Raw genomic sequence first — 26,819 nt, forward strand, 5'->3', positions numbered from 1 at the left:
CCGAGAATACAGCAGATGCCCAGAGGTTAGATGATTGGCTTCTCCCACTATGGACAGTTTAACTGCAGATGCAACACGCCCATGTGCTTGCAACATTTCCAAAGTATAGGCTGTAGTGTGAATCATGAGAGACACTATCGATGGAGGAACAAAAGGGAGCACAGAGTTAAAGAACTACTTTTCTCTGGTGTATGTAGTTTCTATCTGAACTCGTGTTGATAGAACATGAAGTCAAGAAAAGAACCCAGTGAGGGAACCCACCTACCACACACCAGGATGCAGGTCATTGCTTTCTGGCAGGGGCTGAGGAAGTGTCACTCACAGTGACATACCTCTGAAAGTAGAAAGTACAAGAACTTGAAGACTGGGGAATCAGTCCAACAAACTCAAGGCTACACACAGAAATTAACATGGAGGAAAGGCAGGCAAAAGCAGGCACGTATCCCTGTTCTTTCAGAAATAACTTCTTGACCACCTGGTAACTTTCACACAAAGCCTGACACGAGCCCCCATGGGCTCTTCTCTGAATCCCCAGGTCCTGTCTGACACATCACGGCTGCTATGTGGATGCACAGAAGGTGGGCTTTGGAGTCACAGGAACAACCAAAGACACCTGTGAGCCTTGCTGGGTTTTCAGGAGGCTAGCAGGGATCCCCATCTCTTACATAAGGCCCTAGCACTTGGTTTCCAAAGTGAGGTTAAGGTTGGTCCCAAATAGCAGAGGTTAACATTGTCCATGGCATGGGGTGGTGTGTGTTTCTATTCAGAGGAAGGATCACAAACGAGCAGCAGGGACAATAAGTAATCTCAGCCTTCAAAGTATTTCCCACACCGGTGGTTCTCAAAATGTGGTGCGGTCCAGGGCACTCTTGTAATAATACCAAGATGCTACTTGCTTTTTTCACTCTTGTGTTTTCAGGAGTACACAGTGAAGTTTTCCAACACTAGCTGACATGTGATATAGCAACAAACTGAATGCAGAAGCAGATCTCGAAATCTAGCTGCCCACTATGAAACCTGACATCAAAGAGATTTGCAAAATATAAAATGCCACTCTTCACAGTAGCATTGTTTCAGAAAATACAGCCACTTTCATTAAAAAATGTTATATTAACATGTAATAGGTCTACTGTTATTATCAAATGAATTATTAAGTATAGTTTTATATGGTACATATCAAAAGATATAACCCACGTAAACAAAAGCTCCTTTAGCATACTGATTTTCAGAGTGTAAAGGGGTTTTGAGTCCCCCCAAACGTTTGAGAATCGCTGTCTTAGAGGCTGGGCCCCTCCCTACCCCTCACAGTCCTTACTCCAAGGAGGGTTCTGTGGAGTGCAGGAGGGAAGATCTTCTATTCTGATGTGCTGCTCAATTAGGAAAGGCAGCCCATGCTCTGTGCTGTCCTGGGTCTCTGCATGTATTACACTGGGCTCTGCGCCCAACCCTTCCACCTTCCACTGAGGGGTCTTTCCTCCTCGCCCCGTTTTCCTCTTGCCACCTGGTGTGTATTCCCCAATCTACCAGCACCGCAGTGAGGGTTTCCCTATCTGGCCAGCCCCGAGCTTGGCAAGGCCTACCCAGTGAGGCGAGCACACACCCTTCTCCGAGTTAGGGCTCCCCGGCTCGGCCGGCCTGCACGGGCTGAGCGAGCGCTCGCCAGTGCGGCCCGAGCATTGCGGGGATTCTCCGGGCAGCACTCACATCAGGGCAAAGGTGCCCAGGAAAGCAACTCCCAGCCCGAAACCCTGTTCTCCGCGCTGCACGGGCTGCGGACTAGGTGACGAGGTCAGTCCTCAGACAGAATAGTCTTGGATTCTTCCCTCGGCCTTCCTAAACTCTCCCCGCCACAGGCCGCTCTGCGAGCCTGAGTCAAGCTCAGGAGAACGTGTCCGGGACGTCTCAGAAAAGGCTCGCAGCGACTCCTCCGGGGACGGGGCGGCGGCGCTCCTGCCCCGGCCGTGGGGCCGCCCCACTCGGTACTCACCGCAGACTGCACAGCGGGCTCACTTGGCCGGGCAGACAGCGAGCTGCGGGGCGCGCTTCCGCGAACTGCGCGGGTCCAGCCTCTGACACGTCCTCCGCGCTCCGCCCCCGGCCTCCCCGGGCGTCCGCCCCTGGGCGGAGCAGGGGCGGGGCGGAGTCTGTCCTGGCTCCCCCTCCCCCATCCCGCTGGAGGGACTTGCCCCAGCAGTGGGAGGGTTGCTAACTCACTAGCCTTAGGCGCTTCGGCCGGACTTTTTGTGGGCCCTGGTCCACTCCCGCCTTTCGAGGGCCTGGGACCAGAGTGACCTTGGGACCTGCATTGCGGCTGCCCAGCTCGCTCTAGAAAGTGAGGGGAGGGGAAGAAATGGAGCTTTTAAAAATGATTTGGCCAGAACGCCACCCTGAAGCTTCATTATTTGACTGCTTCGGTAGGTGTGCTCTGTGACCAATGGTCTCGCTTCTCCCCACTGCGTTGCCACTCCCCCCCCGCACGCACGCACATGGGCTTTAATTCCTTGCAAAGAGTGTCAAGTGGTCATGGGGTCACGCTGACACAATAGGACTTTGACATTTCCATGGTTACGAATGCAGTTTCTATGTGTATTTTTAACGTGTAAAAACACTTTATAATGCAGGCCGTTCATGGGTCTGATGCTAGAGAAACGGCTGGGAGTTGACATTGTCGGCCTACTTCATAGGACCTGCTTTTGGTAGGTTGGTTGTAGCTGTGTCCTCTCGGGCAAATGTGAGTCCAATGAAGTGATTAGATCATTCTAGATGAAAGGTGGCGAGGTTTTCCTGCCCAATTTATATGGAAAGTTATTGTAGTTTTCTACCTTTTTCCCCCAACATTATATTAGTTTTGGGTGTATAGCATAGTGGTTAGGCAATGTAGTTTTCTATCTTGAGTATCTGAATAAGCAGTTTATAAGATGAATGATAGCTAATACTAATACCGACTGCTACCAGTTACCAGCTCTTACTCTGCAAGGTCCTATGATTGGATCTTTGCTTTCAACTGCCCTAAGAAACAAGAAATATTATTATCCCATTGTGTATGAAATGTCCCATAGCCGGGGTTCAGTCCTCAGGCCTCTCTGACTCTTTTCATCATGCTATGCTATAGAGTACAGCTATCCCCTAGTTATATTCAATTTTTAAATATAAAGGCTTATATTTAATTTTAAAGGTGATATTTACTATATTTTCAATATCAGAGAAGATTTTTTTTCCTACCCACTTTCTAAATTCCTCTCATTCACGTTCATTGAACAAACATCCCTTCAGTGTCCACCATATGCCAGAAGTTCATGGCTAACCCTGAAAAATAATACTAGAGTCCCCTCTGCCTTGGAAGTTAGGAAGAGTATGGGTATTGCAGGAGTGGGCAGAAGGCTGGGAGGTAGGAAGAGAGTAATTTCAGCTAAATTTTTATTCTCACTGAGACAGCCTTTCAAAAAGCAAATTTCCTAATGTTCAATGATAACAGCCATATAATATGGTAACTGGTAATCCTTGACAGAAAATGATTAAATCAGAACTATAAAGGGAATTGAGATTTAGTAGTAAACACTTTGGCCAAATACATGAAGGAAATAGTTCCACATCACTTCCTTCTGCTGCCCTTTGGAATGTCACTAGTGACATGCATATTGCAAATCCATTGGCCTCTCTTCTGTGCTTTTTCTTGCTGACTTCCCTGTGGTGTTTGACACTGGTGACTAGCCTGTCTTTTGGCTTTAGAGCCCTATGCTTTCCTTACTTACCTTTTTCTTAGGCTCTTTCACTGCACTTTGTACTCTCACTTTATCTGTGACTTCATACACTGGTGAGTTTTCTTCATTTCTCTCTAATGCAAACCTATACCAGAAGCCTACTACATCTGCCTTTCACTGTTCTTAACCCTCTTTGGATGTTTACACTCTTTATTTCCAGCCATTTGTGGGACATTGCCACCTGGATATTCCAAAGGCACCTGCATTCTTCCCATCTAAAATAGGAATTAAGTACCTTCTCTGACCATCTGTCTGTCCCCTTATACCCATGCAGTTTTTCCTCACCCTGAATACCACCCCTTGAATTACGATCTTATAGTGTGTTGAGAAACCTAACATCTAATGGTTCAGAATCATATTACTATGGTTGAACAGGGTTGGCCTGATAAGTATTTCTGTCGTAACACAAGAGATTCTGCAAGTGGCCCAAAGGAGTGTATATACTTCATGGACCTTCTGAGAGAAAGCCATCCTGGTGTGGTAACTGCTCCTGCACAACAGATCTGTACCCAGTGGCAGAAGGGTCCTCAGTTGAGGTAGCAGCATTGTTCTTTCTAACAGTCTTAGCACCAGAAGTTTCTGCTACTATAAGAACCACAAGGACTTAGTCTGAGACCTATTAACATCTTAGAAATGTCTCATTACATTCCAACTGACAGTGTTATTTGTATAACTTGGACTTACTCCAGTTTATAGAAAGGTCTAAAAAACTGGACCCAACTAACTTTGTATCATGCTTTTGTTAATACATGCAGACCCAGGAAAAAGCCCCGAGATTGAAAAGCTACCTCTGTACATGGAGGGCAGGAAAGACTGAAGAGAGGCTGGTCATTCCAGACTGGCAACTAACAGAGTCTGTTAAGGGAAACTTACCTAGGAGATGCATCTTGGGCAGCTATGAGACAAAGAGGCTATTCTCCACACTGCCTGACAGGTGTCAAAGAATTACATAGGGTAAAATGCAGGCAGAGATAATCATAGACACTAGTTGCAAATGCTACCAGGTACGGAAAATTGCTTCACATATGTGACCAGGTCAGAATAACGGCCTGTTCCAGGAACCAGCATATAGCTGGAGTCAGGGGAAGAGTGCTGATTTATCTCAGAATTAATATTGCTTACTATCACACAGTCTCTAAGGCAGGATTTGGTAAGCAATCCGTGTTCTAGCCCAGGTCCAGCTCAAGGGGCCCAGCAGAGGTCATGTCATGGAACAGTCTTTCCTCCACAGATCTGCAATTCATAATGCATGTTCAGACATATTATTTAATAGAAGGGAATAGATGTATAAGAGAAAGGCAGTCTCACATAATGGTTCCCAAACCTCTTGGTGCATTGAAAACACACATTCCTATGCTACACTCCTAAAAAGACCAAGTTTGAGAGACTGACTGCCCTTTGAGAAAGAGCAGTGTTGGATCCCAAACAGGGTGTTTTTTAGACTCATCAGGAGGCATTTATTAAAAATACAGTTTCCTGTGTCCCCCATCTCCTAGACTGTCTGATTCATTAGGTCAGGCGTGGTAGGATTGTGCTCAGAGTCTGAGAAATCTAAATGCTACATATGATGCAGCTCTATCATGTCCAGAGCGTGGCACCAGGGAGCTGCTACCATGGAGGCACAACCATGTCAGTTTGTTCACTATCCCTAACACAGAGCCTGGAACATAGTAGGTGCTAAATACAGTTTGTTGACTGACTTATTGTCAATTTCTTTCTGCTTCCTAGTCTACTGTTCTCTGTTGGCCTGTGTGCTGTTCACTATTCTCGTAACACAGAGGAGAGACATCTTTTTGGCAATAAGTAAAGTATAAAGTAGTATTTCCTGAAATTCTTGTTTAAACAGATTCTAGAATACCAAAGTTCATTACTAAGTTATGTCTTCCTTATATGAGAGGAAGTTTGAAGTAAATGTTTTATTCCTTTAAAAAATGCTATATTCATCATAAGGCAAGACATTTCTTAGTCTTATCTTGGCCCTGCATAAATATGCAACTGCCACCACCCTACATGCCTGTTATCATCTTATGTTTTTTATTTATTGATTTTTTTAGAGAGAGAAAGAAAGAGGGAGAATGAGAGAGAGAGAGAGAGAGAGAGAGAGAGAGAGAGAGAGAGAGAGAGAGATTTGTTGTTTCACTTATTTATGCATTCATTGGTTGCTTCTTGTATGTGCCCTGACTGGGTGTGGAACCCAGAGCCTTGGTGTATCAGGATGATGCTCTAACCAACTGAGCAACCCAGCCAAGGCTAGTCTTAATTTGTGTATGCTCTTTCTTGCTGCCCAAGTGCCTAAACTTCTGAGTTGCCTTTCCAGAGAACAAGGATCATTTGACTACCTACTTAACAATTAAGTGCCATTCCCTTCACTGTAGCTAATAATAAAAGCCAAATGTGACTAAATGTCCCATCAAATCTTTACAACAACTCTTTGAGGCTGATGACATTGTTGCCGCTTCATAAATGAGATTAAGAATGATCACATAATTTGCTTCATGTTACAGAACTCATAAATGGTGATGTTGGAGTTTGAACAAGGGCTGTTTTAACTCCGGACCTTGTGCTTTTAACCTCCATGCAAGCAAATACAATTTTATTGAAGTGAAATTATTGGCTACCCTAAGGTTATAAATTACTTATTTTTTGCACAAAAGAAGAGAAAATTAAATGTTCTGGGAGGGTACGTTGGTCTATCACCATGTATCTAGAATTACTTTTTCATTTATTTTTAGGGCTTCTTCTCCTGGGAAGTAGTACAAAGATCCCCGCTGCAGTCCTGTACTGCAAGTGCACACAGGTGAAGTATTCCTCATCCTGGGGGTGGAGGTGTTGGAAATCAGGAGCACTAATGTCATTGTTCAGAGGCTGTTGCTACTGACTGACATAATTTTTTTTTTTCCCAGAAGATGATTTGGTAACATTGGCAAATGGGAGTTTAAAAAGCTAGCACCTCTGTCACTAATTGGACTCATTTGTATTACCAGGTTATAAAAAGACTCCTTTCACATACTAATTAAACTATTTTTAAAAAGTCTTTCTTTCTATAGCTTCTATGTTGCTTATGTTCTCTTCACTCTTTTCCTTGTTTTAGTTTCTTTGTCCTTTATTCTGGGTATTTCTTACTTTTAGTTACTGTAAAAGCAGTGAATTCCGTAAGCTCATACTCCCTCAGCTACAATGCAAACTCACTGTCTGCATAGCATTCACCTGGGCCTCTACCTGTTGCACCCATTAGGAATTGGTACAACATCATGTTCATGCTACTGGCTGTGTATGAGTAATAAAGTACCGTATCTCTGACCCAAGAATCGTATGTCTTTTGCCAACATCCATGAAATGGTAACAGGCTAAATAGTGAGATTATATAGAGTAAAATTTCAGATCCTGCAAGTTTTGCTGTCAAAATGGAATGCTGGCAGAGACATACCTTTTTGGAAGGTCCCATGGGCTGTGTTAGTGAACATGAGGAGACTCTTAAAGATCCAGTAACAAATTCTCTCACCCAAGTGATGAGCAAGGGGAAGAGTAAGGGTTCCTTACTGGCAAAAGGAAGAATGGAAATGGTCTACCCACATGATGTTTGGTTGTGCTTACTGTCTTTAACAGCAGGGGGAGAAAGGGATGTTATATGACAATGGGGCAACGAAGTGGGGCAGCCAAAAGTGACATAGCTGCTGAGTCATGGGACCCCCAAAGCTTAAATAAATGACATTAGCAATAAGGAAGTAGAGCTTTCGCTGGACTAAAAATTGATGTTCATTTGAATGAGCATGAATTTCTGGAAGCTGCTTGAAACTGAAAGTTGATATAAAGCCTTACTTACTCTCATGGAGTTGCTCTGTCCTTCCATATCTCTTGAGTCCTCCCTTCCCCCATTCTCCAACTTCAGCTGCTTTAAGGAAAATCTGAGTATGCTTTTGGAACTTCAGGGAGGGGAGAAACTCAGATATTTTTAGTGCTGTTGCATACAAGTGCTCAGGTCATAATCCTTCCCAACTAGCTGGGGAAAGGGCGTTGGACACTGAGGGATTGGATGCAAGGGCAGCTAAAGACACTGAGGACTATAATAATGGAGGCAAGAGAACTGGTGTTGAGCCTGGCTTGAAGAGATAAATAATAATAATAAAAGCCATCCTCGCAATCCAAGATGGTAGTAAAGTAGTTGGAAGTTATATTCAACTCCTCCCAGGACCAAACTGGAATTGCAACTAAATTATAAAACAATCAACCTGAATAACCAACTGAAGACTAGCTGAACAGAAATCTTATAGCCAAGGGCTTACAGAAGAAGCCATATTGAGACTAGTAGGAAGGGCGATGTTGTGAAGAAAGTTGGTCCTGCACCTAGGTCCAGTGGCTGAGAATTCCCAGGGATATCTTAGCTGGAGGAGTGAGGGGTCTCAACCCTGTACCAGGCTCCCCAGCACAGAGGACAAGAGCCAGAAGATGAGTCTACCTAACATCTGCCTGTGAAAACTAACAGGGATTTCATCTGCCAGGGTGAGACAGGAGTCTGCTAGAAACTGATGCACCTTCTTAAAGGGCCAATCTTATTCATGGCCACTCACCCTGGGCTCTGGTGGAGGGAAGGCACCTCAGAGGGTTGTGCATCTTTACGGAGAAGGCTAAAGGGAAAGCCCCGCCAAGGTCTCCATGCTGAGTCCCTCACTCCTACTCCACACAGATGCCATCTTTCCTGGGTGGAGCACTCTCCCCAATATGGCATCAACGTGGGGGACTGCACTAGCCCTACCCTTTGGACTCCCCTTAGCCCTGCCCTTCCAAGCTCTTCCTCTGTGTAGGAGTCTGCTGGCTGAAGCCAGCCAGGGCCTGTGGTATCGACTTTTTTTGAGGGCTCTTGAGGTGGTCTGAGTAGACCTGAGGGTGTCAGAGATGAATAAGGAAAGACTGAGTTGTGTGGTTCTAGGGGGAGGACCATTTTTTCCTTTCGTGCTTGACCAGCATCATCCCCCCATGGGAGATTTATTAGCCCAATAATTTTGACTTCTTGTGGCCCTGGCCTGCCAAGTTGTAGCCCTGTAGTGGCTTCTAGGCCAATGGTGCCCACTTTCTTGGAAGTCTCTCAGAGAGGTTCAGACAGACTCATGGGGTGGCAGAGACTGAGTTGTGTGGCTCTGGGGCAAGGGCGATTTTTCCCTCTCATACTGTTGCCACTGTTCCTGTGCAGAGCCCTGCACAGCCAAGTCTAGGCCTGTTTTAGGCTGATGAACTTTTCTGGCCTTACCTTGATGACTGTCTGAGACCTCATCCCACCACAAAAGAATGCAGGACACCCAGTGGGTGGTGGCTGGCCTTGGTGTATTCTAAGACCCAGCACTGGTGCTGAGTTTGAATCAGTATCAACCTGGTGAAGACCAGAGACCTCTACTCCGTGACTCACTGAGAACCTACATTAGACAGCTCACATACTGCTAGAGGGTCTTTCAGTGACTGAGCCTAACAGGCAGTTAGCAAGTGAAGGCAGATCTCTGAGTAATTTGGACCTTTTGATGATCTACTCCCAGGCTTGGTGCTAGAAGAAGCTATCCTTGTTATGAAGCTTGGTCCCTCCCATGCCCACCAAGGCCTAGCAGAGGCAGCCACAAACTGTGGATCACTTTGTAGTTCCAAACAGGTAGCCCAGGGCTGGTCAGAGACAGTGCCTGACATCATCCTACACTGGGTCCCTTCTAAGTGGACCCAAAACCAAACCAACACACCCAGTGGCAGGATTCAGATCATATCAGAGTAAACCCAATTAACGTCACAAGTGGCATACCCAAAGGGAGATCTTAGCAGGCATCAGACCCTGTTGGAGTGAATCAGCTCATATATTGTGGATGGAGTCGATCCCTAAGGCCATCTGGAGTGTCAACCCTACCCATGGATGGGCCAACAGCAATAAAAACTCAACTAAAACAAGAGGACTCACATAGACCCATACAAGGGATATTCCTGGAGCACCTGGAGCACTCTGATCAGTGGACCAAGGAGACTGTGCCACTAAGCTCTACAAGACACCTACTACAAAAAGCCACTACACCAAGACTTGGAGACATAGCAGATCTACCTAATACACAGAATCAAATATAGAGGCAGCCAAAATGGGGAGACAAAGAAACATGCCCCAAATGAACAAACAGGAGAAATCCCCAGAAAAAAAAAATTAAATGAAATGGAGGCAGGCAACCTACCAGATACAAAGTTCAAAACAATGGTTATAAGGATGCTCAAGGAACTTAGGGGAAAAATTGATGAGCTCAGTGAGAATTTCAAGAAAAATCTAATAAGGATAAACAGGACATAGAAACCATGATAAAGAACCAGTCAGAAATGAAAAATATAATACTTAAAATAAAGAATACACTAGAAGGAGTCAGAGGATTGAATCAGCAAATTGGAATATAAGGTAGTAGAAAACACCCAATCAGAGCAGCAAAAATAAAAAAGAATTTTTAAAAATGAGGGTAGTTTAAGGGACATCTGGAACAACATCAAATGTCACTAAATCTTCCTTCTAAGAGCACTAAAGTAGAAGATAGCAAGAAATTGAGAACCTATTTGAAAACGAATGACTGAAAATTTCCATAACTTGGTGAATGACAAAAATAAACAAGTCCAGGAAGTGCAGAGAGGAGAGTTTGGAACAAGATGAACCTAAAGAGGTCCATACAGACACACCATAATTAAAATGGCAAAGGTTAAAGAAAAAGAGAGAATCTAAAAGCAAAAAGAAAGAGTTACACACAAGACAGCTCCAATAAGACTTCCAGCTGATTTCTCAACAGAAACATTTCAGGCTAGAAGGAATTGGCAAGAAATATTCAAAGTGATGAAAAGCAAGGACCTACAACTAATACTATTTCACCAAGCAAGACTATCATTTAAAATTAAAAGAGAAAGAAATAGTTTTCTATACAATAAAAAGCTAAAGGAGTTCTTTACCACCAAACCAGTATTAGAAGAAATGTTAAAAAGACTTACTTAAAAAGAAAAGAAAAAAAGAGGGATACAATTATAAAGAATAAAATGGCAATAAATATGTATTTATCAAGAATCACTTTAGGACTTCCAGCCAAGATGGAGACATAGACAGACATGCTGCGTCTTCCTCCACAACTAAGAAGGAATACAACTACCTCAAAACTAGAAACAACCAGAAGTTCCAAAAAATCAAACTGCATGGAAGTCCAGCAAACAAAAATAGAAAGAAGAAATACTCATCCAGACAGGTAGGAGGGGTGGACCCAGGGCAGAGAAGATGTGGTGTGGTGGTGGCAGCAGTGGCGGGAGTGGCAGGCTGACCGAAAGCGCAGTCACACATTTTAAAAAGTCAGAAGGGACACCTGAGGAGCATTCCCAGCTCCTCCTCGGACCTCGAAGCTCACGGACCCAGCACCGGGGAAAATCAAGCCTCAGTGCTTCTGACTGTGCAGACCAGTGGGGGTTTGGGTGGAGGCAGAAACTGCCAGTCTCCCAGAAGAGTCTGCTTGTTTAAAGGGCCCCAATGGTCCTAGAACATCCACAGACCCACGCACTCTGGGAACGATGGCAAGGGCAGCAGCTAGAGGGGCGCCGGTCCACTCCGGAAGTGGGAGAAGTGCCTGGAAGAGGGGCGAGTGCTGGGCAGGTGGCATTGTTCCCCTTCAGACCCCTCCCCCACACAGAGTGCCACAATGTGGTGAAACAGGTCACTCTGTAATGACAAGTTCCTAAGGCTCCACCTTTTACAACATAACAGGAGCAGCAGCTCTACCTGGGACATGGAGGCAAACGAACACAAGAGCCTGTCAAAATGAGGAGACAGAGAAGTATGGCCCAAAAGGGGAATAGATCAAAGTTCCAGTGGGAGAACTAAGAGATGATGAGATAGCCAACCTAACAGATGAGGAGATAGACAACCTTAAAGACACAGAATTCAAAACATTGGTGATAAAGATGCCCACAGGCTTGACAGATATGCTTGAGTATGGCAAACACATAAGAGAAGAAGTGAAGGATATGCCAAGTGAAACGAAGGAAAATCCACACAAAACCAATGGTGAAGGGAAGGAAACCAGGGTTCAAATCAATGATGTGGAATATAAGGAAGAAAAAAAACAGTCAACCAGTGCAGAATGAGGAAGCAAGAATTGAAAAAAATGAGGAAAACTTCCCAAATTTTTCTAAGGAGATGGACATACAGGTCTGGGAAGCATGGAGGGTTCCGGGTGAGCTGGACCCAGAGGGGACCACACCAGAACACATCATGACTGAGATGCCAAAGGTAAAAGGTAAAGACAGAGTCTTGGGGGCAGCAAGAGAGAGGCGGAGAGTTGCCTACAGGGGTTGCCTATAGGACTGTCAGCTGATTTCTCAGAGGACACTTTGCAGGCAGGAAGGGACTGGCAAGCAGTATTCAATGTAATGAAAGGACCTGCAACCAGGATTACTCTATCCAGCAAAGCTATTTTTAGAATGGAGGGGCAGATGGGGTGCTTCCCAGACAAGGTGAAGCTAAAGGAGTTCATCATCAGCAAGCCATTATTGTATGAAATGTCAAGAGAACTTGTTTGGGAAGAGGGAGATCGAGACTATGAACACTGAAATGACAACAAACTCACAAGTATCAGCAACTGAATCTAAAAAATAAAAACAAAATCCAAGTAAGCAAACCAGAATTGGAATAGAATCATAGGTATCGGGATCATTTGGAGGGTTGTCAGCTTGGAGGGGGAGGAAAAGAAATGGGGATATGGTGCAGGGATTAAGAAGCATAATCAGTTGGTACAAAATAGACAAGGGGAAGTTAAGAATACTATAGAAAAGGGTAAATCCAAAGAACTTCTATGCATGACCCATGGACTTGAACTAATGGGGGCGAGATTGCTAGAGGGAAGGGGGTTACTGGGCAGAAGGGAGCAAAGGGGAAAAAATCGGAACTACTATAACAACATAATCAATAAAATAAACTTAAAAATAAAATAAACTATTAAGAAAGTCAATTTTTAATAGAAAAAAAAACACTTTAAATGTAAATGGATTAAATGTTTCAATTAAGAGATATAGGGTGGCTGAATGGATAAGAAAATAGGACCCATATATTTTCTGTCTATAAGAGACCCATTTTAGATCAAAAGACAGAAACATATGGAAAGTAAAAGGAAGGGAAAAAAGATATTTAATGCAAATTGAAACAAAAAAAGCTGGGGTAGCAATACTTAATATTACACAAATTTTAAAACAAGGGCTATAGTGCAAGACAAAGAAGGACATTACTTAATGCTAAAAGGATCAATATAGCAAGAGGATATAACCCTTGTACACATTTATGCACCTAACATAGGAGCACCTAAACATATAAAGCAAATATTAATGGACATAAAGAGAGAGACTAACAGGAACACAATCATATTAGGGAATTTTAACACCACCTTGACATCAATGACTAAATATTTCAGACAGAATACCAGTAAGGAAATAGCAGCCTTAAATCACATACTAGACCAGATATATTTAATTTTTTTCAGAGCATTCCACCCCAAAGTAGCAGAATACAGTATTCCCTCACTTATCGCGGGTATTATGTTCTAGACCCCACTGCGAAGTAGGAACCTTACATTTATTCTACACTCTTAAACCTACATAACTTTAACAACATACATATACAGTACCACAAAATCCCGTGATATAGCAAAAATCCACAATAAGTAATTAAATATAATATTTTTAAAAATCTCACGATACAGTAAGGCAGCGATAAGTGAACCGCGACATAGAGAGGGACTACTGTATAAATTCTTTTCAATGCACATGAAACATTTCCCAGGAGAGACCACATGTTAAAATACAAAACAAGCTTCAATGCATTTAAGAAGACTGAAATCATATAAAGCATCTTCTTGGACCACAATGATAGGAAACTAGAAATCAATTACAAGAAAAAACTAAAAAACACATAAACACATGGAGACTGAATAACATGTAACTAAACAATGAATGAGTTAACAACAAGGTAAAGGAAGTCATCAAAAGATGCCTTGAGACAAATGAAAATGAAAACACAACACAAAATATATGAGACACAATGAAAGCAGTCCTAAGAGGGAAATTCATAGTATTACAGGTCTATCTTAAGAAACAAGAAAAATCTCAAATAAACAATCTAACCTTATACCAAAGGAACTAGAAAAAGGACAATAATAAAACCCGAAATGAGTAAAACACAGGAAATAATAAAGATCAGAGCAAAAATAAACAAAATAGAGTCTAAAAAGTAATAGAAAAAATCAATGAAACCAAAAGCTGGTTCTTAGAAAGATAAAAAAGATTGTTAAATTTAATCAAGCTTATCAAGAAAAAGAAAAAAGGAAGAACCCAAATAAAATTAGAAATGAAAGAGGAGAAGTAACAACAGGCACCACAGTAATATAAAGAATCATAAGAAAATATTATAAACAACTATATGCCTACAAGTTGGATAACATGGAAGGAACAGATAAATTCATAGAAATGTACAATCTTCCAAAACTGAATCAAGAAGAAACAAAAAATCTGAAAAGATCAATTACAACTAATGAAATTGAAGTAGTGATCAATAAATTCCCAACAAACAAAAGTTGTGGAGCAGGTAGCTTCATGGGTAAATTTTATCAAACATTTAAAGAAGAACTAATACCTATTATACTCCAACTTTTCCAAGAAATTCAAGAGAAAGGAAGTTTCTTATGCTAATTTCATGAGACCGGCATTATAGGATTCCAAAACCAGACAAAGACACTATAAAGAAATAAAAATTATAGTCCAATAAATCTAATGAACATAGATGTGAAATTTTCAACAAAATATTAACAAATTGAATTCACCAATACATTAAGGAAATTATAAATCATGACCAAGTGATATTGATTACTGAGGTGCAAGCTATGTGTAATATTCACAAATTAATTAATGTGATACACCGGTCATGCTCAGAAGGATCCAAGATGGCAGAGGAGTAAGGAGAAGTTACCCCAAGGACCAATCTGAATTATAACTTAATTGTGGAGAAATCATCCGGAATAACTAACTGAACACTACCAGGAGAGAAGCCTTATAACCACAGACAGACAAAAGAGCCCACTTCATCACAACATTATTGGTAGGAAGTGCAGAGACATGAGAGGGCTGGCTGGGCTCCCATGGGTGGCAGCTGAAGAGATAGAGAAACATCTCAGCAGCTGGGCGTTTCTGCTGAGAAGGGTGGGGTTTAAACCCCCAACTGGACTTCCAAGCCTACAGAAACAGAGCTGAGAGTAAAAGAGTATCCAGCTCTGAAAAGTGAAAAGCCACAGGGTATTTTGATTGCCTGAGATGGCTGGAGACACAGAGAGATTCTTAAAGGGACCATGCATAAAAATACATTGGCACTCACCCTGGGCTCCAGCAGAGGGAGGGAAGAGTGGGCTAGAGATGCTTAAGGAGAGTTTGGGGTGCTGCTTTGAGGAGAGATCTGAGGAGCAGCTCACAGGGTCCCAGTGCTGACTACCCCCCATACTTCAGGCTCCCCTCCAAGTGGCATCAGCCTGAGGGGAAGCAATATCCCCTCCCAAAGGAATTAATCTGCCCACCAATTGGTACTTAAGCCTGATGGCTGACCACAGATTGAATAGATTAACAATCAAAAAAGACAAAGACAGTGGGTCTCTAGTAGTCTCGAACAGGCTGCCTAGGACAAGACTGGGACATGATCTGATGTCGCCAGCGGCACCTCTACAACAGTATACAAGTCATAGTGGAAGGAGTGACTCTCAGTCAGCTAGCCAGAGGGAAAGACCCACCAAAGAAAAACACAACAACATAAAGGACATCCCAAGAGCATCAAGTTCAGGATATCAAGGAGATTGCACCACTGAATCACACAGGCCTCCTATCACAGAAGGTTTCACCACAAAAACAGGGAGTCAAAGCAGATCAATCCAAGAAGCAGAAATAAACAAGAAGAGTCACCTAAAATGGGGAGACAAAGAAACAACCCCTCCATTGAAAGGAAAGAAGGAATCCCCAGGAAGAGTGTTAAGTGAAATAGAAACAAGCAAACATTCAGATATGGAATTCAAAATAATGGTTATAAGGAAACTTAATGAGCTTAGCGAGCTCAAAGAAAGCTACAAAGAACTCTAAGGGAACTATGAAGAATTCCAGGAAAGCTACAAGGGACTTACTGAGACCTACACCAGCATTAAAAAGGACTTAGAAACTATAAATAACAGCAGGAGGAAATGAAGAATACAATTTCTGAACTTAAGAACACAGTAGAAGCCACCAAAAGCAGGCTAGATGAAGCAGAGGATCAGAAGAGTGAGCTAGAGGACAACGTAGAAAAAAATTTCAGACAGTGCAACAAAATGAAAAACTACTGAAAAAGAATGATGAGGTTTTAAGAGAGCTGCAGAACAACATGAAATGTAATAATATCTGTATCATAGGGATACCAAAAGGAGAAGAAGAGGAGCAAGGGTTAAAAAACCTGTTTGAAAAAGTAATAACAGAAAAATTCCTTAATTGGATGAGAGAAAAAGTCACACAAGTTTAGGAAGCACAGAGGGTCCCAATGAAGATGAACCCGAAGAGGCCCACTCCAAGACACATCATAATTAAAAAGGCAAAACTCAAAGACAAAGAATCCCAAAAGCAGCAAGAGAGACACAGCTAATAACATACAAGGGAGCTCTGATAAGGCTATCAGCTGATTTCTCAACAGAAACACTACAAGCCAGAAGGGAATGACAAAAAATATTCCAAGCAATGAAAAACATAGACCTACAAGCCAAGAGTACTCTATTCAGCAAGGCTCTCCCTCAAAATGAAAGATGAAATAAGGAATTTCCCAGACAAAAGAAGGCTAAAAGAATACATCCCCACTAAACCAGCATTTAAGAGATGCTAAAGGGTCTGCTTTAAGAAGATGAAGAACAGAGAGACAGAGAGGAGAAACACAAGTACAGAGGGGAAAAATCACAGTGAATAAATACAAATCAATACCATTCTTAAATGTAAATGCATTAAATGCTCCAATCAAAAGACAGAGAGTAGCTGAATGCATAAGAAAACATGACCCACATATATGATGTCTACAAGAGACCTACTTTAGTACACACGATCTACACAGACTGAGAGTGAAGGGATGGAAAAAAAAAACATTGCAAGCAAATGGACATGAAAAAAAAGCTGGGGTAGCAATACTTATATCAGGCAAAATAGATCTCACAACAAAGCCCATAAAAAGAGACAGGGAAGGACATTTCATAATACTTAATGGAACAATTCATCAAGAAGATATAATCCTGGTAAACATATATGCACCCAACATAGGAGCACCCAAAATATATAAAAAAAATCTTAGAGGGCTTCGAGAAGGATATCAACAGCAACACATTCATAGTAGGGGGCTTTAACAACCCCTTGTCAACAATGGACAGATCTTCCAAGCCAAGACACAACAAGGAAATTATGGCATTGAACAACACTCTAATTTGAATGGACTTAATTGATATATACAGAACCTTTCACCCCAAAGAAGCAAAATATACATTCTTTTCAAATGTACACGGAAAATTTTCAAAGATAGACCACATGGTAGGACACAAAGCAGCCTCAACAAAGTCAAGAAAATTCAAAATATATCAAGCATCTTCTCAGACCACAATGGCTTGAAACTAGAAACCAACATCAAGGAAATAACCTAAAATCATTTAAATTCATGGAGACTGAACAACATGATATTAAATAATGAATGGGTTAACAATGAGATCAAGGAAGAAATAAAAATTTTCTGGAAACAAATGAAAATGAACACATAATAGCCCCAAACCTATGGGACACAGCAAAGGCAGTTTGAGAGGGAAGTTCATAACAATACAGGCATACCTGAAAAGGATAGAAGAATTTCAAATAAACAACCTAACCTTACATCTACAAGAAATAGAGAAACAACAACAAACAAATCCCAGAGTGAGTGGAAGAAAGGAAATAATCAAGATCAGAGCAGAATTAAATGATATAGAGAGTAAAAGAATAATTCAAAGGATCAATAAATCCAATAGCTGGTTTTTTTAAAAGATAAATAAAATCAACAAGTCTTTAAACAGACTCATCAGGAAAAAATGAGAGAGGACTCAAATGAATAAAATTAGAAATGAAAAAGAGGAAATCATAACCAATGCCACAGAAATGCAAAGGATTATAAGAAATTACTACAAACAATATATGACAGAAATTTGACAACCTGGGTGAAATGGACAAATTTCTGGAAACATATAGTCTTTCAAAATTGAATCAAGAAGAAGAAAACCTGAATAAACTGATGACAAGTAATGAAATTGAAGCAGTAATCAAAAACTCCTGGCACACAAAAGCTCCAGACCAGATGGCTTCACAGGAGAATTTTACCAAACATTTAGGGAAGAAGTAACTACTATCTTCCTCAAACTATTCCAAAAAATCTAAGAAGAGGGTAAGTAATATTTGACAAATGAGGCAGGAACATACAATGGGGTAAAGACAGTCTATTTAATAGTGTTGGGAAAATTAGACAGATACATGTAAAAAAACCCAAAACTAATCCACCTTCTTATATCATATACAAAAATAAACTCAATATGGATTAAAGACTTAAATGTAAGGTTTGAAACCATAAAACTCTTAGAAGAAAACATAGGGAGTAAAATCTCTGACATTTCTCTTAGTGATTTTTTTTCTGATTTATCTCCTCAGACAAGAGAAACAAAAGGAAAAAAAAAAAAAAAAAAAAAAACACCAATGGGACCACATCAAACTAAAAAGTTTGTGTACAACAAAGAAAACCATCGACAAAACCAAAAAGCAACATACTGAATGGGAGAAAATATTTGCCAATGATACATCTGGTAAGGGGCTAATATCCAAAATTCACAAAGAACTCATACAACTCAACACTAAAACCACAAATGATCTAATTAAAAAATGGACAGAAGACCTGAATAGACCCTTCTATTCAATTAAAAAATAGAGGACATACTGATGGCCAATAGACATATGAAAAGGTGCTTTACATCACTAATCATCAGAGAGATGCAAATTAAAACTGCAATAATATAGCATCTCATACCTGTCAGAATGGCCATCATGAATAAATCAACAAATAACAAGTGTTGGTGAGGATGTGGAGAAAAGGGAACCCTCGTGATTGTGGGTGGGGATGCAGATTGGTGCAGCCACTATGGAAAACAGTATGGAGGGTTTTTAAAAGTTAAAAATGAAACTACCTTATGATTCAGAGATTCCACTTCTGAGTATATACCCAAAGCACTAATTTGAAAGAATACAGGGGTGAGCTAAATTAAGTTTACAGTTTTGAGTGCCTGGAAGTCAGTACTTGTTCTTGTACTATTATTTATTTATTAATTATTGTAATATTTACTTGTATTATTTGCCTTATTATTGTTATTATTTCGTATTCTTACTCATGGTTTATCTTTTAGGTAATGATGGCTTGTCATTTACTTAATTTGCTCACTCTTATATATGCACCCTTATATTTATTGCAGCATTATTTACCATAGCCAAGATATGGGAGCAACCTATGTGCCCATCAATAGATGAGTGGATTAAAAAAGTGGTTATATATATATATACCATTTCTTTTTTTAATTATATTTTATTGATTATGCTATTACAGTTGTCCCAATTTCTTTTACCTTTGATCCCCTCCGCCCATTTATCCCCCTACCCTCCCACAATACAAACCCTCTTAGTTCATGTCATGGGTCATTCATATAAATTCTTTGGCTTCACCCTTCCCTGTACTATTTTTAACCTCTCCCTGTCTATTTTGAGCCTACCAATTCTTCTTTTTAATCCCTGCACCATTTCCTCAGTTATCCCCCCCGCCCCAGCTGATAACCCTCCAGATGATCTCCACATCTATGATTCTGTTCCTATTCTGGTTGTTTGCTTAGTTTGTTTTTGTTCTTATTTTTTAGATTTAGTTGTTGATAGTTTTGAGTTTGTTGTCATTTTAATGTTCATAGTTTTGATATTCTTTTTTTTTAAATAAGTACCTTTAATATTTCATATAATAATGGCTTGGTGATGATGAACTCCTTTAGCTTTACCTTGTCTGGGAAGCACTTAATCTGCCCTTCCATTCTAAATGATAGCTTTGCTGAATAGAGTTGTCTTGGTTGTAGGTCCTTGCTTTTCATCACTTTGAATACTTCTTGCCAGTTCCTTCTAGCCTGTAAAGTTTCTTTTGAGCAATCTGCTGAGAGTCTTATGGGGACTCCTTTGTAGGTAACTCTTCTTTTCTCTTGCTGCTTTTGAGATTCTCTCTTTATCTTTCACCTTCGGCATTTTAATTATGATGTGTCTTGGTGTGGTCCTCCTTGGGTCTAGCTTGTTTGGGACTCTGTGATTCCTGGACTTGTACATCTATTTCCTTTGCTAAATTGGGGAAGTTTTTCTTCATTATTTTTTTACATAATTTTTAAATTTCTTGCTCTTCTCTTTCTCCTTCTGGAACCTTTATGATTTGGATGTGGGCACGTTTAAATTTTTCCCACTGGATCCTTGATATGCTCCCTCCTTTGGGCCCATACTTCTCTGTCTCCTCAACTTGACAGCCTCCTGTGTTTGCCTCTGCATCTTGGGTAAAGCTGTTGTACCTGTTACATTGTAAGGGAAGAGCCATAGGTATTTGTCAGTGCTGAGGCGACCTGTTTCCCCACGTTGCGGTGCTGTGTGTGGGGGAGGGCTCTGAGAAGGAACAATGCCACCTGCTCAGTACTCACCCCTTTCCCACCAAACAAAGGGACTCTGCTGAGAGACCAGCAGCTCCCTCTGCCGCCCCAACCCCCACTGGTTTTCAGTCAGAGCAATGTGGATTTATTTTCTCCTGGCGGTGGAACTGTGAGCCACCCAGTCTGGTCCAGGGCTGCAATAGTACCTCAGTTTTCCTTCCTGACTTTTCCAATGTGTGACTGCGCTTTCCAGCTGCTTGCCCCAGCCACTGAGCTACCACTGTTGCGGGGGCTGCTGCTGCTGATGTCACCATGGGCACTGCCACCAATGCGGCTGCCTGGGTGCAGCTTGTGCTGCCACCAGTGCACCACCCTGCTTCCTCTCCACCCTGGCTCCGCCCTTCCTACCTGTCTGGATGAATATTCTTTATCTCTTAGTTCAGCTTCCTTTTAGTTTGAATTTCTGGAACTTCTGGTTGATTTTTATAATTTTTGAGGTAGATGTATTTGTTCTTAGTTATGAAGGAAAACTCAGCATGTCTACCTATGCCTCTATCATGGCCAGAAGTAAAACCTTACCATTTTTTATAGCATGGATGAACCTAGATAGATTTATGCTAAGCGAAATAAGTCAGTCAAAAATAAACCAACAGAATTAAAACAGACTCATATATATAAAGAGCAGACATATTTGCCAGAGGGGAGAGGGTTTGAGGTACTGGGAGGAAAAAGCGAAGGGATTAAGAGGTACAAATTGACAGTTACAAAATAGTTACCCGGGTGTACAGTACAGTATAGGGAATAAAGTCAATAGTACTGTAATAACTACTTATGGTGCAAGGTGGGTACTGGAAAGACCAAGGAGGGGGAGTAGTTTGTGAAATATATGACTGCCTGACCACTGTGTGGTACACCTGAAACTAATACAAATACTATTGAATGTAAAACAAAGGCCACGCTCCACGGCCCATCTTCTTCTCCCTCCATCTGCATCCCTTATACTTCCTAAACTTTCAGCAGTTTTAGCCATTAATGTGCCTGTTAGACTTCATGGTCCATTGGCCCATGAACCCAAAGGACAATGGCTCTCAGTCAGGGCAATTTAATCCTCCCACCCCTGGCCTCAGGGACATTTGACAATGTCTGGAGATATATTTGTTACAATTGGAGGGTATATGTGTGTGTTCTACTGGCACTTATTGGGTAGAAGCAGGGATGCTGCTAAACATCTTAGAGTGCACAGAATGCCTCCACAAACAAATAATTATCCAGCCAAACACATCACTAATGCCAAGTTTCAGAATCCTGCTATTTGCGAGGAGGTGAAGAGGGGGCAATGGCGGGGGGTGGGGGTGGGGTGGAGAGTGCCCAAATTTAAACTGATTGGGCTTGGGAAACATTTTCTGTGAAAAAGGAAAGTTAAAGTGACCTTGCAAGGGGGGTCTTTTGGGGAGTCAACATATCATTGTGTTGTTTTAATGGTGAATATTTAATTGATACTTATGTTGTATGTGATTGTACTGTGAATGCTCATGAAGTCCAGAAGGCTTTTTTCTACTCATGTAGAGGGGTAACCTCAGTCCTCTTCCCTCTGATCTAGGAAAAAGAATGTAAAACCTAAAAAGAAACAAGTATCACAGCTTCAGTTCAAGACTCCTCTGTTGCAGAACACAGAGGCAATTTCCTAATACAATACTGCCACCATCCTGAATCAGACACTAACTACACCTGTTGCCCAGATGTTGAAAGGCAACACCCGTGCCCAGAGTGGCCTGTGACACTGCAGACTGATGTCCCCATTTGGGGGTACATCAACTTATACTTGACAACTAATAAGGAAAAGACACAATATATCTCACTGTCAAATGTAAATAGAATGTTCAAGGATGCAGTGGCCGATCCCAGTAGCATCTCCTTTATATGAATAAGTGGCAGCTGTTGCTCTGGTGAGAGTTTATCTGCATTATGCATGCTGAAGAAAAGCCGCTGGCTCAATGGGGCACTCAATTCACAGAGGTTCACCTGAGCTCCTGGGCCTGGTTCACTGATGGCTCTGCTGAGTTGAAAGCTCTTAGAATCCCCTGGGCTGACAACTGCTGTGGCTGTCCACTCAGTGGGCGGAAAAGTCAATGCCATTCTTATAACTCTGTCTAATAATTCCTATGGTGAAACTTATAGTTTTTACTGACTCTTGATATATTGACAATGCTGTAGCAGTCTTGTCTGCTATCTGGTCTAACACTTGGAAGACTGTAGGTGGATAGGTTACACAAACCTGGCACCCGTGGTGGGAACACCTTTGACCCCAGACGTACAATTAATAATATCTTTGTTGCCTAGCTCTAACACTGCCACTTTGCCTGACAATCTGTGGACATGGCTGAACCTGAATTATTCTGCTGTGCCTTATACCATCAATAGCAGTTTCCAGTTTGGACCCCCTTTAAACAGGTATAAACTCATGAACTGATACAACCTTGTCTCATTGTGACTGTTACAAATTCACATGCTTCTCTCATGCTTGAGATGTCTTGGGTTTTGCCATGTATGGAAAAGGAGGAAACAACCACTCATGACACTGCCATATGACTTAACCAAACCAATGTAATGATATAGGTCTAAACAAAGTTTAACGACAAATCCAATAGAAGTTACCTGTGCCTTTTGGGGTTATAAGTTTGTATATGGTTGGGAATGGGCCATTGTGGATGGAGGTTGTTTCTGTCTCATTTATTGTCTCCTGTAATTATTGGCAATGGCACCAAAGATTGGCAGATCAGTATAAACTCCCTTGCATATGTTTGTTGTAAAGGATAATGGACTAGCCTTAGACTAGACTGCATCCTAACTGTCTAAAATAAAGGACCCCAGTCTCCTATGAGACAGTCATATGAATCCAGGACCCTGGAAGGCATATTTGAGATTAATATTGCAGGTTAAGTTAATCTCATTGTTTGGAATCCTGCTGATGGTAGACTTAATTAAATGCTGTATGAGACTAACCAAATAGATTGGACAAAACAACTCCGTTAAATTAATCAGAGTGGCTAATAGACTGATACACCTTTGTGAAAGTTTGCCAGAAGCCAAGACATGTAGAGATAATGGGGGGGACTTATGGGGGCAGCAATCTTCCATGGGCCCAGAGCACCCCTGCACATTTTTGCTGGGTATGCCAAGACTGCTCTTTACTCATGCCATTCCTTAGCGTTGTTTTTACAGTCAGCAACCTTGAGGGTTGGAATTATATAGTCAGGCATTTGCTTCAAGATTATTGGATAGGGAGAAGAATTGAGTGAGGTTATAGATGAAACAACATTGTCAAAGAATTTATAATTTTTGAGTCTGGGTCAGGGAGTTCAAAGTGCAGGTTTTCTTAAAACTCACTGTAATAGTGGTGAATGCCTTAGCTCAGCATCCGTCAACTACAACACAATCCCACTGTATGTACTACATCTTATGGGCTCCTGCACATCACCCCCATGGACTTGCCACAAGGATTTGATGCTCATGCTGTGTGCTGTGCCGTGAGGAATAAGGTCTTTTTCTATGACCTAGGAGTTTCATGTCTTCCGCCAATATTCATAAAATAATAACATTATTATTAGCTTGTGAGTAGGCTGAAATTCCAAGCCCTGACAGATATCTGGCTGTTATTTAGGGGGTGGGGGCTAGGAGACACTATGGTGTTTGGTTGAAATTACCAGGCAAAATTTAATTGTAGAATATTGTTTCTACATTGAGAAAAAAAAATTCAATGAATCAAACTTGTCTTGCAACCGCACCAAACTTTGCCAAGCTGGAAATATAGAACTTTATTTAGTCATTTTTAAAGCTTAAATAAAAAATTTTAAATTATGAATAATCTCAGTCATCTACAAAAGTATAGATATTAGTATAATGAGTGCCCATGTAGACATTGCTTAGCATCAATAATTATCAATTTATGGTTAATCTGTTACTTCTATATCTGCCTCCCATCCCTGCTTACTTTAAAGCACATTCATAAAATCATATAATTTCACTTGTAATATATTATCTTTTAAAATCGTTGAATTTGCTTTGTTTTAGACTATTCATATTCTTTGTATTTTTCAAGAACTATTTCATGAACATCAGCTATACTGCTGCATTAATAATTCATTTTCATTTTCTTTCTTTTTTAAAGTACATTTTATTGATTATGTTGTTTCAGTTGTCCCAATTTCTTTTCCCTTTGTTCACCTCTGCCCAGTACCCCATTTCCCTCCTGCAATCCCACCTCCCCTTAGTTCATGTCCATGGGTCGTGTATATAAGTTCTTTGGCTTCACCCTTTCCTATAATATCCTTAACCTCCCCCTGTCTATTTTGTACCAAACAATTATGCTTCTTAGTCCCTCTACCATTTCCCCATTTCTCCCCCTTCCTCCTCTCAGCTGACCTTTCCTCACTTGCTCTCCATACCTATGATTCTGTTCCCACTCTGGTGGTCTGCCTAGTTTGCCTTTGTTTCCATTCCCTAGCTTCTGTTGTTGATAGTTGTGATACTGTTTTCATTTTAATGTTTATAGTTTTGATCTTCTTTTTCTTAAATAAGTCCCTTTAACATTTCATATAATAATGGCTTGGTGACGATGAACTCCTTTAGCTTTACTTTGTCTGGGAAGGACTTTATCTGCCCTTCCATTCTAAATGATAGCTTTGCTGGATAGAGTAATCTTGGTCCTTGTTTTTCATCACATTGAATACTTCTTGCCAGTCCCTTCTTGCCTGCAAATTTCTTTTGAGAATTCAGCTGACAGTCTTATGGGGACTCCTTTGTACTAACTCTCTTCTTTTCTCTTGATGCTTTTAAGATTCTGTCTTTATCTTGAATCTTCAGCATTTTAATTATGATGTGTCTTGGTGTGGTCTTCTTTGGGTCTAGCTTGTTCAGGACTCTCTGCACTTCCTGGACTTGTATGTCTATTTCCTTCACTAAATTAGGGAAGTTTTCCTTTGTTATTTTTTCACATAAGCTTTCAATTTCTTGCTCTTCCTTTTCTCCTTCTGGCACCTCTCTGATTTGGATGTTGCATGTTTAAAGTTGTCCCAGAAGTTCCTAAGCCTCCCCTCATTTTTTTCAATTCTCATTTCTTCATTCTGTACTGGTTGATTGTTTTTTTCTTCCTTATGTTCCAAATCACTTATTTGAACCCCAGTTTCCTTCCCCTCACCATTGGTTTTGTGTGGATTTTCCTTTCTTTATTTAGCACAGCCTTCACTTCTTCCTTTCTGTGTTTGCTGTACTTAAACATCTCTGTCAAGTCTGTGAACATCTTTAACAACAGTGTTTTGAACTCTACATCTGTTAGGTTGGCTACCTCCTCATTGTTTAGTTCTATCACTGAAACCTTGATCCATTCCCTCTTTTGGGCCATACTTCTCTGTCTCCTCATCCTGACAGGCTCCCATGTTTGTTTGCCTATGTGTCTTAGGTAGAGCTGTCATACCTGTTATGTTGTAAGAGGCCGAGCCTCAGTTTTGCATCAGTGCAGAGCAACTTGTTTCACCACGTTGTGGTGCTGTATGTGGCGGACGGGTCTGAGAGGGAACAATGCTGTTTGCTCAGAACTCACAATTTTTCAGGCTCTTCTCCCACTTCCTGAATGGGACTGGTGCCTCTAGCTTTTACCCTGGCAATCATTCTCAGAGTGGGTGGGTCTGCAGATCTTCTAGGACTGTGGGAGTCTTTTAAACAAGCAAACTCTGCTGAGAGACTGGCAGTTTCTTCCTCTGCCCCAACTGGCTCTGGTTTTCACAGTCAGAAGCAATGAAGCTTTATTTTTCCCGGTGCTGGAACTGTGAGCTGTGAGGTCTGGTCTGGTACTGGGAGCACTCCCCGAGTGTCCCTCCTTACTTTTTAAAATGTTTGTGCTTTCTGCTGGTGTACCTCTGCCACCGCTGCTGCCACCTCCACACTGCTTCCTACCTGTTTGGTTTAGTATTTCTTCTTTATATCTTTGTTTGTTGGACTTCCATGCAGCTTGGTTTTCTGGAACTTCTGGTTGTCTCTAGTTTTGTGATAGTTATATTCCTTCTTAGTTGTGCAGGGAGACACAGTGTGTCTATCTAGGCTCCATCTTGGCTAGGAGATTAATAATAATTCTTTAAAAGGCATCACAATTATCTCTCTCCCTCGCCCCTTAAATATTTTAAAGTAACCAAAGCTGTACATCGTGGTAAATGTACAGATTTAAAAAAGAAATTAATGAAGTTAGAAAAAACTAAAGAAAATGTAAATTACTAATAAAATAATGAATTATAAAATATATAGAATTGACTAATTCCAAACTATATCT

At 41.2% G+C, this 26,819-nt stretch overlaps 1 protein-coding gene across 1 annotated transcript in view; it reads right to left on the minus strand.

Moving 5' to 3' along the window:
• ACO1 (aconitase 1) overlaps positions 1-2,033 on the minus strand; it is a 69,500-nt gene extending 67,467 nt beyond the window's left edge. The window contains exon 1 of the mRNA XM_090274048.1: positions 1,988-2,033. The gene's annotated coding sequence lies outside the window, so the exon portion shown is untranslated. The remainder of the gene's footprint in view (positions 1-1,987) is intronic.
• Between the last annotated feature and the right edge of the window lie 24,786 nt (positions 2,034-26,819).

Source organism: Furipterus horrens, unplaced genomic scaffold (genome assembly GCF_987537825.1).
Source record: "Furipterus horrens unplaced genomic scaffold, mFurHor1.1.pri manual_scaffold_4, whole genome shotgun sequence".
Classification (NCBI taxonomy): Eukaryota; Metazoa; Chordata; class Mammalia; order Chiroptera; family Furipteridae; genus Furipterus; species Furipterus horrens.